This window comes from Mus musculus, chromosome 2, assembly GCF_000001635.26.
Source record: "Mus musculus strain C57BL/6J chromosome 2, GRCm38.p6 C57BL/6J".
NCBI lineage: Eukaryota > Metazoa > Chordata > Mammalia > Rodentia > Muridae > Mus > Mus musculus.
The window spans coordinates 31,553,798-31,569,098 of NC_000068.7; positions in this window are offsets into that span (position 1 = coordinate 31,553,798).

Here is a 15,301-nt window from a genome sequence, read left to right on the forward strand (position 1 = left end):
CTAACATCCATAGCTCCCTGGCAGTGTGAGAGCTGTGTGACTCTGAGACCATGCAGAACCTCTCTGGCGCTGGTCTCATCTTTTTCAGGAGTCCCTAAGGCCCAGGAGCCACTCTCAGGAAAACATCTCAGTGGCCTCCACAGGGGCAGAGGAAGCCAGTTCCCCACAGACCCCTGAGTTCTGTGTGCATCCAGAATCGGTCCATCTGGGAAACAGTCAGGGCGCAAGCTAAGCCTACTGGCAGAGGCGAGCTACCGTGAGGGAAATTGCCCTAAATGTGAATCGGCAGCCGAGCTGGGAAAAGCGATTTTGCCGCTCTCAGGCAGATTGCGGGAGCCCTTCCCTGCACAATATTTCAGCCTGTCTGCCTCCAATCACTCCCAAATAATATGTTTTATTTGGTGTGACTGCTTGCTGCGGTCCCGCTCCACCCAACATCAGTAGCCAAAGCCTGACATTGCAAATCATCTCTCAGCTGTTCATTCGAAAAGAGTGAAATGGGCTTTGGACTTCATGCCTTTGGGTCACTGGTGGGTCTGTCACTGAGTGAACCCGAGTGTGGGCTGCAGTTGTTTACTGTGTGCCTGAGAAGAGGCCTAGGCTGACTGGACCCCAGGGTTTCATGAAGCAGCCCTGGTGTCTAATCTTAACTCTTCCACTGCTGGGCTGTGTGACTTCAGGTGCTCCGCTCAACCTCTCTGGGCTTTATCTCATCTCTAGAGGACATGATAAGATTTTAGCAACTAGAGATTTTCCCCAACCTATTTTCCCCAACAAGAAGCCTGTGACAGCTAGGCCTAATGGCTCACACTTGAAATCTCAACCTCAAGAGGCTGAGGCAAGAGTGTGGAGAGTTCCAAACCAGTCTGCACTGCATGAGACCCTGTCTCAAAAACAAGAGAGAGAAGCCTGGAGAGATGGCCTAGTGGTTAAGAGCACTGACAGCTCTTGCAGAGGATCCAGATTGGAGTCTCAGCACCCACATGGTGGCTCACAACGGTCTGTAACTCCAGTTCCGAGGAGTCTGATGCCCTCTGCTGGCATCCGTGAGCACTGCATGAATACAGTGCACCCACCAATATCCCTGCAGGAAGAACACTCTCATATGCATCAAATACAAATCAATAAATCTTTTACAAAAGGAGGGGGAGTTCTAACAGCCGGATCTTGAGGACTTGAAGCCACGTGAAACAGAAAAGGTCAAGCAGTGAGTGGGGTGTAGTGAGTCACCCCAAAATCTCAGCACCTAAGAGGCTGACACATGAAGGTCACAAAAGGTTGGTCACTCAAGGCTACATGTCAAGTGTGTGTGTGTGTGTGTGTGTGTAGATAGATAGGTAGATAGATAGATAGATTGATTGATTGATTGATTGATTGATTGATTGATAGACAGACAGACAGACAGACTATAGGTTTTCACTCCCAGTAGATCCCAAGAATAGCCAGAAAGGGAGTGGTGCCTGATTCAGCAGATAAAGAGTTTGCCAAAAAGACTAATGATCTGAGTTCAGTACTGAGGCTTGGAAGGAGAGGGCCAATGCCTGCAAGTTGTCCTGCCTGGGTCTCTGCCTCTGCCTGGGTCTCTGTCTCTGTCTGTGTCTCTTTGTCTCTCTCTGTCTCCAGCTCCCATGTCTATCCTTAAGGTGGGGTGCTATAGGGATGGCCAGACTGATACATATGGGGCGACTAAGGGTCATAGTAAGGTGTCTAAGGGAGCTGAGAATGAGTCAAAAGGCTTTCTACTCTTCCCATAAAGCCAAAAGTTGCTACAGAGCAAATGCTTATGTCCCTAAAGCATCGCTACCAAGGTGTTCAACAACCAGCCAAGCTTACTTACCACCACACGGTGTAATGGCCTTGATTTAACTGAGTTAACCCTCATCTGTAAATCCAAACACCTCTCACAAGATATTTTATGATTTCATCTATGAAAAGAAATTCTTTACAAGAAAGACAAGAAATCCCACTCATTTATTTTTGACTCAAAAATTTAAAGATTTTGAAATTACATGTTCAGGGCTGGAGAGATGACTCAGTGGTTAAGAGCACTGATTGCTCTTCCAGAGGGCCTGAGTTCAATTCCCAGCAACCACATGGTGGCTCACAACCATCTGTAATGTGATCTGATGCCCTCTTCTGGTGTGTCTGAAAACAGCTACAGGGTACTTACATACATAATAAATAAATAAATTAATAAATAAATCTTAAAAAAAATAGAGTTGCTATGGTCATGGTGTCTCTTCAATAGCAATGGAGGCCCTAACTAAGATGTGGTGGTACATGTCTTTAATCCCAGCACTCAGAAGGCAAAGGCAAGCCGGGCAGTAGTGGCACACGCCTTTAATCCCAGCACTTGGGAGGCAGAGGCAGGCGGATTTCTGAGTTCAAGGCCAGCCTGGTCTACAGAGTGGCTACACGTCTACAGAGTGAGTTTCAGAACAGTCACAGCTACACAGAAAAACCCTGTCTTGAAAAGTCAAACCAAAACAATATAAAGTTTTTTTGCCTCTACCTCCTAAATGCTGGGATTAAAGGCAAGAGACATTGCTGGCTTTTCTTCTGGGGCGGGGGTAAGGGGAGAGCATGGAAGGGCTGGAAGGGCAGGAAGCACACAGCTCTGAGGTCCCAGTGAAAGGCATCCTGGGACACAGGAGCAGAGAGGAAGCCTCCTCAGCAGGGGCCCTGCAGCTCCCAGGGGAGGGTGAGCTGAGGGGCTCCGGAGCCTCAGCCCAGCTCCTTCTCTGCACTTCTCTTTATTGCTTCTTTTCTTTCAATGAATGAGTTACACCAGGCAGCAAATCTCATGAAAGAGTTTGATTGGAGAGTCCAGGAAAGGAGGGACAAATCCAGGAGTGGACCTATGCTCCCAGGAGGGAGCAGGGAACTGGATAAAGCACAGTGCTTATATAGGGGTGCTGGTGCTGGTGTGTGTGTGTGTGTGTGTGTGTGTGTGTGTGTGTGCGCGTGTGCGTGTGCGTGTGTGTGTGCATGCGTGTGTGTGTGTGCGTGTGCATGTGTGTGCATGTGCGTGTGTGTGTGTGCATGTGTGTGTGTGCATGTGTGTGTGTGTACATGTGTGTGTGTGCATGTGTGTGTGTGTGTGCATGTGGGTTGTGTGTGTGTGTGTGTGTGTATGTGTGTGTGTGTGATTTCCAGGGTGTGGATTGGTGGGGTTTCCTATTCAGGGATTGGTGTCTTTGGTTCAGACTTTTCACCTAAAATTAGCATAATCTGGGGAGGGTGGTGTTGAGGGAGTGGAGATGACCTTTGTGACAGTTAAAACAGGGGATCTGGGCGAGGGGCCTGGCTGCTAGAGTCCTGGACCCTGGACACTTTCCTGCCTTGATGGTACAAAGTTTACAAAGTTCACAAAGAGAGGCCAAGGTGGGGAAAGCTTTTCCTGCCACTAGAGTGGGTGAGTATCTAACAACCACTGCCCAGATATGATGGAACAGTGTTTGAAAAGAAATTCTAATGCAACCCACAGGGAAAGACTTGCCTTTCTTTACCCTTGATGTCTACAACGCCACCTGGGAACATGTCGAAGGTCAGAGGCGACTCTGACACCTAGGGACAGGAATCAGATGTAGTCTAGAAGGCATGTCCTGTACTGAGCAGACAAGGATGGTGGACATCTCCCTGGGAAGCTGTGGAATCTTTGCGTCCTCATTTTGGACAACTCACATCCTATCGTTTCTCTGCTGCGTAAACAGAAACAGCCACACGACACCCAGATTCAAGGGAAGGGAACCCACCTCTTTGTGGAGTTTGTTTTTTGTTTTTTGTTTTGTTTTTGTTTTTTTTGTTTTTTTTTTTGGTTTTTTGTTGTTGTTGTTTTTGGTTTTGTTTTTCGAGACAGGGTTTCTCTGTATATCCTTGGCTGTCCTGGAACTCACTTTGTAGACCAGGCTGGCCTCGAACTCAGAAATCTGCCTGCCTCTGCCTCCTGAGTGCTGGGATTAAAGGCATGTGCCACCACGCCTGGTGTGTGGAGTTTTTTTTTTTTTAATGTGCCCAACTCAGAGGGTCCTGCAACTCTTTGCTGTCATTCTGTGTCGGCTACTTTCTCTCACCATGACACCCAGACACTTATTGGGAATTGAATCCAGGGCCTTATGGATTCTGGCTGAGGGCTCTGCCACTGGGTCCATCCCCAGCAAATCTGATGTCTTTCTGAGGGATCTCAGCCACTCTAACCATGTAAGTTGCCTAACGTTGCCCAGCTTTACTCTTCTAACCAGCGAAGTGTCCACACAAAGGGTCCTCTTCCTAGGAGTCCCTGTGGGCCATGCCCCCCCCCCCGACCTTGTTCTCACCACAAAGAGAATAAGGGATGGTTTATTCTGGAGCTCACATGAGCAACCGCAGCCCAGTAGACGTTGGTCAATGCCAAATATCGTGTCCCAACGTGGTAACAGTCTTGTGAATTTTTCATAGTTACAGAACAAAATTTGTTGGTGGGAACACCCGGTCGGTGGGTTGTGGCAGAACAGGGAAGAGGGAAGTCTCTGGTGCAGGATTCAGATCTGATCTGATGACAGGCTCAGCTTTGAGGCTGGTGAATATAGTAGTGTCTTCGTTAAAAGAGATTTTCCATTCCAAAGGGGTTTATACCATGATCACGGTTATGTGGTGTCATGCGCAGGTATGGTCGCAGACTACTCAGGATCCGTAGAGAGCCCTTCAAAATGTGGCTTTGGACCTTGGACATTCCAACTCCCCACAATAACTAGTCAACCAGTCTTGTTAAGTCTTTAACACAGCTGTGGGCTTTTCTGGAAACTTTGGTTTATACACATTATCTCTTCCCCAGTTATTGGGCAATGAACCCTGCACCTCACAGACACTCTACAGTGTTCTACCATTGACCTCCGACCCCACCCCACACCTCTTTCTTTCTTTCTTTTTTTAAACTTTGTTTTGAGAGAGGGTCTCACTAAGTTATTTAGGCTGCCTCGGGCCTAGCCCTGCAGTCCAGGCAGGCTTTAAACTGACCCTGCATCAGCTTCCTAAGTACCTTTGGAAGCACAGTCTGCTTGGCTTGCTGTCCTTTGTCCTCATCCTCACCTCTCCTCCCTTCCTCCCTCTTCCTCGTCTTGGTGAGACAGGTTCTTACTCTGCAATAGGCCAGCTGGTCACAAACTTTCAGCAATCCTCCTGCCTCAGCTTCTCTGGCGATGCAGAGATTACATCTGCTTCATGTTACTCACAAGAGCAGTCCAGGTCCCAAGCCTCTCCTGGACAGATGACCTACTTTCTGGAGGACAGTGGCAGGTGGCCAGGGCCAGAGGGTTAGTCTACTGCTCAACAGCTCCTCCAGGTGTGAGCAGCTGGGCTTTGGTCTTGCTCACCTGCATACCTCCTTTGGAAGCCCTATGCCATTAGCTGAGCAGTGCAAATGTCCTGGGGCAGTTTCCTGATCATGAAGCTTCTTCTCATCTGCCTGAGGGCACAGAAGAAAACAGGAAGCTTGATAAGGAAAAGGAGTGGTTATGTGTCGTCGTCCCCTTCCCCCCCCCCCAACCATCCCAGGCACAACCACCCTCTGCAGCTCTAGCTCCTATGAAGCTTCTCACTGCAGTCCTGGGCACAGACAACCCCAAGCCTGAAATGCCCATCTGAATTGTCCAGACAGACAGCCCTCTTGAGCACAGAGTCTTCAGACCATGAGGCTGTCCTCTTAGGGACCACACAGCACCGAGGGGCCAGGATTGCCCTGTCTGAGAGACCTGTGTGGGTGTGACTGACCCATGTAAGAAAGGCCCTCCAACAAGGGGTGGGGATATAACAGTTACTCTGCCATAGCTGGTGCTCTGGGTAGATTCTCTCAAACTTTAGAGCCTCTGTACATTTACTTTTACTAACTCTGTGCAGGACCTTTAACCCATCCTAGGTGCTCTTGGCAGAGCCAGCCACCAAGGCTTAGCATGCCTTGTATCCTAGCATCTCAATGAGATACTGGCAGCTGAACCAAGATATGGGCAGAATCTTCCTTGCCCCATCCCTCTATCTCTCTTGAGACAGGGTTTCTCTGTGTAGCCCTGGCTGTCCTAGAACTCTAGAGACCAGGCTGGCCTTGAATTCACAGAGATCCGCTTGCCTCTGCCTCCTGAGTGCCGGGATAGAGGTGTGTGCCACCTCCCAGCATCACAATGATGTAATGGACTTAATATCAGTAAGCACAAGGGACTGTGGGTTTCTTGGTAGTGGTTTGCCTGGGAGTCCTGACACCCTTGACAGCTAATTGAAGGCTTTTAGTCTGATCTTAGTTATTAATATTAACTCAGATGGCACATCGCATGGAATGACTGCAAAAAGTCAAGAAGGGCATAGTAGAGTTCAGAGAATTCAACAAGAGGCCCACGAAGAAACAGATAAAGCTGGTGGGGTGAGTGGCAGCTAAGGGGAAGCCCTGTTACAGACACTGTCATCGAATCAAGCCCTAGAACCACAGGTCTGAGCCAGCCTTGCAGCTGTAGAACTCAGGTGCAAGACTACGGAGGCCGCAGAGGTGAAGGGTCAGAACTTGTCCAGATGTTTACAGAAGGATGAATGAGAGAGTGGATGGGCAGCTCAACAGTGAGGCCTGAGCGTAGTTGAAGCCCCTGCAGCAGTAAGAGGTTCTCTGCCTATGAGACCCTCAATATACTAGGTGGTCAGCTGACGGGCTCTCATCTCTACTGGCTGACTTTTATTATCAACGGACACAGCCTCGAGCCACCTGGGAAGAGAATAACTCAATTGAGGAACTTTCCAGATCTTATTGGTCTGTGGTCACGTCCATCAGAAGAAACTTCTCTGATTGATGTGGCCCAGCCCACTGTGAGCGGCATCATCCCTAGGCAGATGCGTTTAAGCCGTATAAGAAAGCTAGCTGGGTAGGCAGTGGTGGCGCACGCCTTTAGGCCTAGCACTTGGGAGGCAGAGGCCTGGCCTATAGAATAAGGTTCAGGACAACCAGGACTACACTGAGAAAACCCAACAAACAAACAAACAAACAAACAAATAAATAAGGAAGTCAGCTAAACATAAATCAATGATCATAAGCAGCAGTCGTCCACAACCTCTGCCTCAGTTCCTGCTCTGACGACCCTCAACAATCACAGCAGGTTGGAGGGAATGAGGCAGCCTGAGCCAGCCCTGCTGCCTTCCAACAAAGCCCATGCCCCTCAGGGCACCTGGACCTGGTCACACTATCATCCCAAACTCTGCGACTCTACTATACTCTCTCCCAAAGATCCTCCACATCCGGTTTTGTGTTCATATCTAATGATGGACTAGAAGTGTAAGCCAGTAGACTCTTTTCTACTCATGTTGGTTTGGGTCCAAGCAAGCTATCACAGCAACAGGAGAGCACACTAGAACATCAGCACAGCACTAGGTGGCTGGTGTCCTCTTTATGGGGTCAAGGTGACATGATCACACCCTTTTCTCAGCTTGCTATGTCTAATAAATTCTTGGATCTAGTTTTTCTTATTTTATTTTATTTTATTTCAACTTTATTACTGGGGGTGTGTGTGGTGGGGTACCTGCTTGTGTAGGGACACACAGGTATGACACCCAGTGTAGAGAGATGAAAGGAGAAGTTGCTGGGTTCTGTTCTCCCATTCCACCATGTGAATGAGCCCCAGAATCAAGAAGGTTGTCAGGCTTGGAGGCAAGTGTCTGTAGCCACTGAACCATCTTGTCAGCCCCTCTGCTCTCATTTTGCTGCATCTGATTATAGGGCTTCCTACTCATTTTAATGTCCACCCAGCTGCTCATGAAATGACCCCTGTGGTTGGTGTGTGTACCCTTAGCTTGTTTCAGGGGGCAAACAGCAAATATCCTATAGCCTGCTGCTTAACTTAGTAACACATCCTTTCCCAGACACAACAATGTAAGTAAGACCTCAGGAGGCAGAGGACCAACAGCTAGCACAAGCTCAAGGTGAACTGGTCTATGCAGCAAGGAAACCAGCCAGGGCTTATAGCCAGTTCCTGTCTCAACAAAAGAAACAGTGGGTCTCTGTGTAGCCCTGGCTGTAACTTTAATTTTTTTTCAATGCCTATTTTTAATGATGATTCTTTAAAACTTTAACCTCCTTTTTAGCCCACCACCCACCAAAGGTAGTAAAAAAGAAAGGATACAGGGGAAGTGGACCTATTAGAAATGGTTTTCTGAAACAACTCCCATCTGTGTTGTTTGGAAATCGGTTTACAGGTTAGCAGAGGCAGCTCAGTCCACTTGCAAACACCTCACAGATATACTAGCAGTCTAGTTCGGTAGAGTCTGGATAGCAAACAAGAATCAGCAGTGGTGGCACAACCTAGCAGAGACAGGCAGGCCTGAGGCTTGGAACGAGTCAGTAGGAGGGACCTGGAGGAACGCTAGGAAAAGTTCTCGGCTGTGCCTCTCTCAGGAAGACCAGCAAAGATGCGAGACCAACAAATAAGTAAGTCAAGCTTAGCCTCCATCACTGTTCTTTGAATTTTATTTATAGTCACTCCAAACATCACGTGATGTTTGTCCTCAGCACATGTCTGTCTCAGCTGACATCACTCTGCCAATCAGCCCGAGTCTCAGAAAGTGGCAAGAAACTGCAGCACACCACCAGAAGTTTTTAGGTGTGTTTTTCTCTATGGAGTCCTGACAAATGCAGCTCAACTATGCAATGTAATCTGAACCAATACATGCGTGTTGTTAGCAAAGAATCCTTCATGTGTCCTTTCACATGCTTGCTTTAGCAGAACATCCTTTCACCTGTGCCTGCTTCAGTTAAATGTTCCTTCACAAGTCTGCCTTAGCCTTTCACCTTTGTCCACTTGAATGAAACGTTTCTTCATGTGGTTGCCCCCAGCAAAACACCATCCAACACAAACTGACTTTCCTAAAACCCTCAAGTTTCCACTTCACCTAGCTGTCCTGGAACTCACTCTGTAGACCAGGCTGGCCTAAAACTCAGATCTACCTGCCTCTGCCTTTTGAATGTTGGGATTAAAGGTACACACCACTATACCTGTCTTTAAAAATATGTATCTTCTGATAGACACATGCCAGAGCCAAAAGGAGAGCGTCAGTCAACTGAACTAAGTGCTTGGCAGATACGTGTCAAGACAGAATATCCCCTATGCCCAGCACTTGGAAAATGGAGGCAGGAGGATGAGGAGTTTGAGGTCACTGCTGGCTACATATGGAGTTCAAGGCAAAGCTGGGCTACATGAGACCCTGACTTGACAAGGAAAGGTGGCAGCGAGGGGCTGGCATGTAGCTTGCTGGTTAAGAACACCTGCAGCTCTTGCAGAGACCTGAGGTCCCCAGATCCCAGCATCTACATGCGTTCCACAGTTCAGTTCCAGGGGATCTGATGTCCTCTTCTGATCTCTTTGAACACAAAATGTGCACATGGTACACATACTTGCACGCAGACACTCATACACATAAAATAAATGTTTTGTTTTTAAGAGACTGAGCAATTGTGGCCCAGTAACTTCTTGTTGGTTGGCTGGGACTCTTGACATCTGGAAGGTCATCCTTGTTCTCCCAGTGCCTTTGCAAGCCAGCCATACATAGTTCCTGGGAGTTCCTAAGCCTTAGTCTCACACAGGAAGACGTTGTGCTTCTCTCGCACCTATCCACGGACTTGTGCAGATTATGAAATATGTGGGCTACAAGGGGTGTGTTGCACACCTGCGGTCTCTGCACTTGGGAGGCTGGGGCCAGAGGTGGAGCTAAGTGGTGAGTTCCAGGCCGGTGGAGATACACAGTGAAACCCTGTCTCAAAAGCTTGTGGTAGTGACACATGGTATGAACGCAGGCACACTTGTGCCATTGTGTGAGGGTCAGGGAGTCAGTTCTCTGCTTCTACTGTAGGCTTCAGGGACTGAAGCAGAGCTGGCATGGTGGGCGGTCCTCAGCCAGCCATCTTGCTGGTCTACTGTGGATAACTAGGGTTGAAGGTGGAAGTGTGAGTGAGGCAGGTCTTATGGATTCTAGGCCTGTTCAGGGCCCTCCTGGGGGTTTACTGTGCTGCAGCCTGACTGTTATACTTGGCTTGGTCCTGGCTCTGGTGTCGGGGAGGGGAACAATGAACGTTTCACCAGAACAAGGCTGCCATGAAACAGGAAAAATGCAAAGCTTCCAAAGAAAATTCCACCTCTGTGACAGCAGGAAGTAGGAAGAGAGGCCCAGATCCACTCCTGGTTAACTTAAGGCTTTGCCCACCCCTCCAACTCCATTTGTCTCCTGCCTCTCCCACCCCCGCCCACATTTGGTTCTCCCCCACCCCTCACCCCCATGTCTTCCTCCTCTTCTTTTTCCTTGGTTGTTTTTCTGGCTTTCGTTATTGAGACAGCAGTGGCTGGACTGTAACTCTCAGACATCCTCTAGTCTGCACCACCCGATTGCTAGGATTAAATGTGTTCGCCACAGGCCTGGCCATCCTTGTCTTTTGATACAAAGTTTCTTGCTACACTTGGCAGCGTCTTCCTGTCTCTACCTCCTCAGTTCTGGGAGAGCAGGCATGCGGTTACATTTTAAGGGAGACAACTCAGGTCTTCACCTTTGCATCTCACTAAGAGCCAGCAGAACCTTCTCTCAACCTGTTGTTTTGTTTTTGGGAGCTTTTACAATTGTATTTTTTAAATTATTTTTAATATTTTTCAGTCAATCTATCTTGATCACATTCTTTCTCCTCTGGACTCCTTCTAGACTACGCTCCCCCCACCCCCAACTCCATGTTCTTGATCTCTCTCTCTCTCAGTCAAAAAAAAAAAACCCACCCCAGAAGAAACAAACAAACAAACAAAACAAGAAAATAAAACAAAACAAAAAGACAAAAACTATGAAACCATAGCAACAACACACAAGAGCATTCAGAAACATTGAGTCTGTTTTGTGTTTGTTGGCTGCTCCTGGATGTGGAGCCTACCCTAGGATGTGGTTGATACACCAAGTGCCACTCCATTGAAGAAAACTGATTCCCAGCAGCTACCAATTGCAGATGGCTTCTAGGTTAGGGGTCGGGCTTTGTGTCCACTTCTCCTTCATTGTGCTGGGCTTTTGTCTGGTTTGAACCTGTACGGTTCTTGTGCTTTTCACCACTGTCCCTAGGAGTTCACATGTGTATCAGTCCAGTTAAGGCTAGCTGATGCTGTGTCTTTGGAGTCTTTCTATCCTCTTCCACACAGACCCTGGAGCCTCCAAGGGAAGGGTTTACTAAAGACAGTCCCTTTATTGCTGACTGCTCCAGAATCCTCAATGCTCTGTACACCGTCAAGTTGTGGGTCTCTGTTAATCCCACCTATGGCAGGAAGAAGCTTCTCTGCTGTGGGCTGAGCAAAGAAGTGATCTGGTTCCCAGACATGTGTAGCAGCTGTGGGGTCCCATTCAGAGAGTAGGTCAGTGGGTCAGTGGGTCAGTGGGTCAGTGGGGAGTCAGAAAGGAATGGAGGTGTCCTAGGAGTAATGGCTGAGGGGACAGAGAGAAAGAACTAGTGCTTAGGGGATTTCTTGAGACAGAGCCTCACACTATATAGCCCAGGGTGAACTGGAACTCACGATGAACTCACAGAGATCCTCCTGCCTCAGCTTCCCCAGTGGCAGGATTATAAAGATAACTCATTTTTCTGGAGATGAGCATGTCTGTGAGAGAATATGAATCAAAATCCAGTTTTATAGAAAGCAAAGCCTCCAGCATGTGTTTGTAATCTGTGTCCATTGCAGTAAGATTCACAGCAGCCCAAGGTAAGAGCTACCCAGCCCACAAGTCAGTTATGGAAACACAGATGTTAAGTGCCTATAGACAGATTATTATTCGGTCTTAACAGGAAAATAAAGAGGCTGTGTAGAGAGCTTAGTAGGCAAAGTCCTTGCTATGAAAGCCTGAAGACCTGAGGTGGATGCCCAGTGTCCACATAAAGACCCAGTCGGCTTGGGTGTCCACGTGTCACCCCTGCATCCAGAAAGCATGGGCGGGGGGTCGTTTCCAGGGAAAGCTGGTAGTTAAAATAGCAGGAATTGGTAAGTTCTGAGTGCAGTGAGAGACTCTGCCTCAGTAAATAAAATGGTGTCCTTTTGTTTTTGGTGACAGGGTTTCTCTGTGTAGCTCTGGTTGCCCTGGAACTTGATCTGTAGACCAGGCTAGCCTCAAACTCACAGAGATCTGCCTGCTTCCCGAGTGCAGGTGTTAAAGGTGTGTGGCACAGCCACCATCACCTGGCACTGTGAATATTCTTAATGTCCCTGAACTGTGATTGAATAAAATTATTACAACAATAAGTTGTGTTATGTATATTTAGCCATAACATAAAAACAAAATTGTAAGCATATGTTCATTACTTTTGAAAAAACTTTAAATTCTGAGAATAGTAAGTATTGAGTCTGGGGACCTAGCTCTTAGGTTCATGCCTAGCAAGCTCAGATGCCTGGGACTGTATAAACCACCTGTACTCTCAACACTGGGAAGGTACAGGCAGAAGGATCAGAAGTTCAAGGTCATCCTTGGCTACAGAGTGAATTTAAGATCAGCTTAGGTTGCTGGGCAATGGTGGCGCACACCTTTAATCCCAGCACTGGGGAGGCAGAGGCAGGCGGATTTCTGAGTTTGAGGCCAGCCTGATCTACAGAGTGAGTTCCAGGACAGCCAGGGCTACACAGAGAAACACTGTCTCCAAAAACAAAACAAAACAAAACAAAACAAAACAAAACAAAACAAAACAAAACAAAAAGATCAGCTTAGGTTACAGGAGACCCTGCCTATCTTTTTTTGTAGGCTGGATTTGAGAGTTATTAATGAACCATGATTGCTGGAGTGTGGGACTCAGAACAGTGGAAAGCCTTGGCGGGGGACGGGGAGGGGGTGCTGCAGGGCTTACTATTTGTTGGGGAGACCTCAACAAGAAATAGATTTGCACCCAGACCTCAGGAGTGAGCTGCTCCTCAGACCCCACGTCTTCAAGTCTATGCCTATTAAACTAGGTAAAGCCCCTCTGCTTTGACATATGGATCTTCTGGTGACTACACAGGGCCTCAATCACATGTTCCCTATTCTGCAGCTTGTCAGATGACCTGGCCAACTCGAACCATGGTCAAACTGTGTCCTGGGGCTTCCTGAAAGCACCACACATACTTGCCTGAAGTCTTGGCAGGGGACAGAATTGAGATCAGTGACATGAGTATCCACTAGACAACTATCTCCAAGATAAGAGACTCAGTCATTTAAAGACAGAATGGGAGGAATGCTGAGAAGATGGCTTGGTGATTATGAGCACTTATGACTTTTGCAGAGGACATGGGTTCAGTTCCTAGCACCCACATGGTTGCTCACAACTATCCTTGATTTCAACTCCTGGGAGTTTGACATTCACCTCTGATCTTCTTAGGCATGCACATGGTGCACATATGTACATGCAAGCAAATCACTTAAACATATAGAATGAAATAAATATAAAAACATTAAAGAAGAAGAAAACAAAGAGTACAGTACCAAATGTCACAAGGGTGGGAAGTTAGAAGTCTTACTTTGAAACGGTGTGCAATCTGTGTGAGTGGTGATGTGCACCTGCCTCTTTGTGGCTGTGGGGTGTGGGGACAGCTTGTGGAGTCAGCTCTCTCCTTCCATGGCTTCCAGAGATTGGACTTGGATCATCAAGCTTGTTCAGCGTGCAAATATACCATGCTGCTGCCGCTGCCTCCCCCCCACCATCCAAATATACCATGCTGCTGCCGCCGCCTCACCTACCCCCCCCCCCCCATCTCTTTGGTCCTGCAGTAAGAACTCTTGCCCATAGCTAGTAGGATGCATGCCACACTTGAGAGAAACTGTCCAATTTGAAGAGCAGTTTGACTCTGTCAAGCAAAGCCAAGGTAGCACACTAATTTAACAAGTTTAACTCTCCAGCTATTTCCTGTGTGTTTCCATGAGTTGGGATTGCAGGTGAGCTGCCATTCCTACCTGGCATTTATGAGGGCATTAGGGTTTTGAACTCTGGTCTAATGCTTCTACAATAAGTATTTTACCCTCTAAGCCATCTCCCCAGTTCTCTCTCTCTCTCTCTCTCTCTCTCTCTCTCTCTCTCTCTGTGTGTGTGTGTGTGTGTGTGTGTGTGTGTGTGTGTTCACATGCATGAGTGTTGCCTCCCACTTTCTCACCATGACTGCCTGGATGCTTCCACACTCCTGTCTTGATGATAATGGACTAAACCTCTGATCCTGTAAGTCAGCCCCAAATCAAATATTGTCCTTATAAGAGTTGTCTTGGTCATGATGTCTGCTCATAGCAATAAAGCCCTAGCTAAGTGAGTCCCCTACTAAATGTTGTCCTTATAATCTTGCCAGCCTCTGAACTGAAGCAAACAGTAATAAGATGGGAATAACTACATTCATATCAAATAGATGTCTATAAAGCAGTATACTGAGAACAAAGTAGAATTATGAAATGGTCAATCTGTCAACAAGACACAGCCATTTTCTCTGGTCCTTTTACTCCTAGATACTCAGAGTCCTTGTCTCAAACAAAACTAGGGTCTACAAATGGTATAACTTTATTTTTTAAAAAACCTATACAAATGGTATAACTTTAATTTTTTTAAAACAGTGGCTACAAATGGTATAACTTTAATTTTTAAAACCTATTTTTAATGATGATTCTTAAACATTTTAACCTCCCTTTTAGCCCACCACCCACCAGAGGGAGTGGAAAAGAAAGGATGCAGGAGAAGTGGACCTGTTAGAAAAGTTCATTGGAGTAACTCTTGTCTGTGTTGTCTGGAAATCGGCAGTTCAGTTTACAGGTTAGCAGAGGCAGCTCTATCCTTGCAAACACATTATGGATATATCAGTAGTCTTTCTTTGTAGAGTTGGTTTAGCAAACACGAATCAGCATTGGTGGCACTGCCTAGCAGACAGCCAGGACTCAGGCTTGACATAAGTCAGTAGGAGGGACCATGGCCAACAGGAACACCAGGAAAAGTTCTCTGCTGTGTCTCTCTCAGTGAAGTGAAAATCAGCAGACACGAGACCAACAAACATTGTACAGCTAGCTCTATAAGCAAGCCAAGTTCGGCCTCTGCCACAGTCTGTTGGGCCTATTTATACACCCTCCAAACATTACATGTCCTCCACGGTCTTGCCTCAGTCTTGCCTTCGCACGTGTGTCTGTCTCAGCGAACATCACTCTGCCCATCAGCCTGAGTCCGAGGAAGCGGCAACAAACTGCAGCACAGCACCAGAAGTGTTTCGGTACGTTTATTTCTATAGAGTCCTGACAAATGCAGCTCAACTACGCAAGGTAAGGCAGACCAATGCATGCGTGTTGTTAGCAA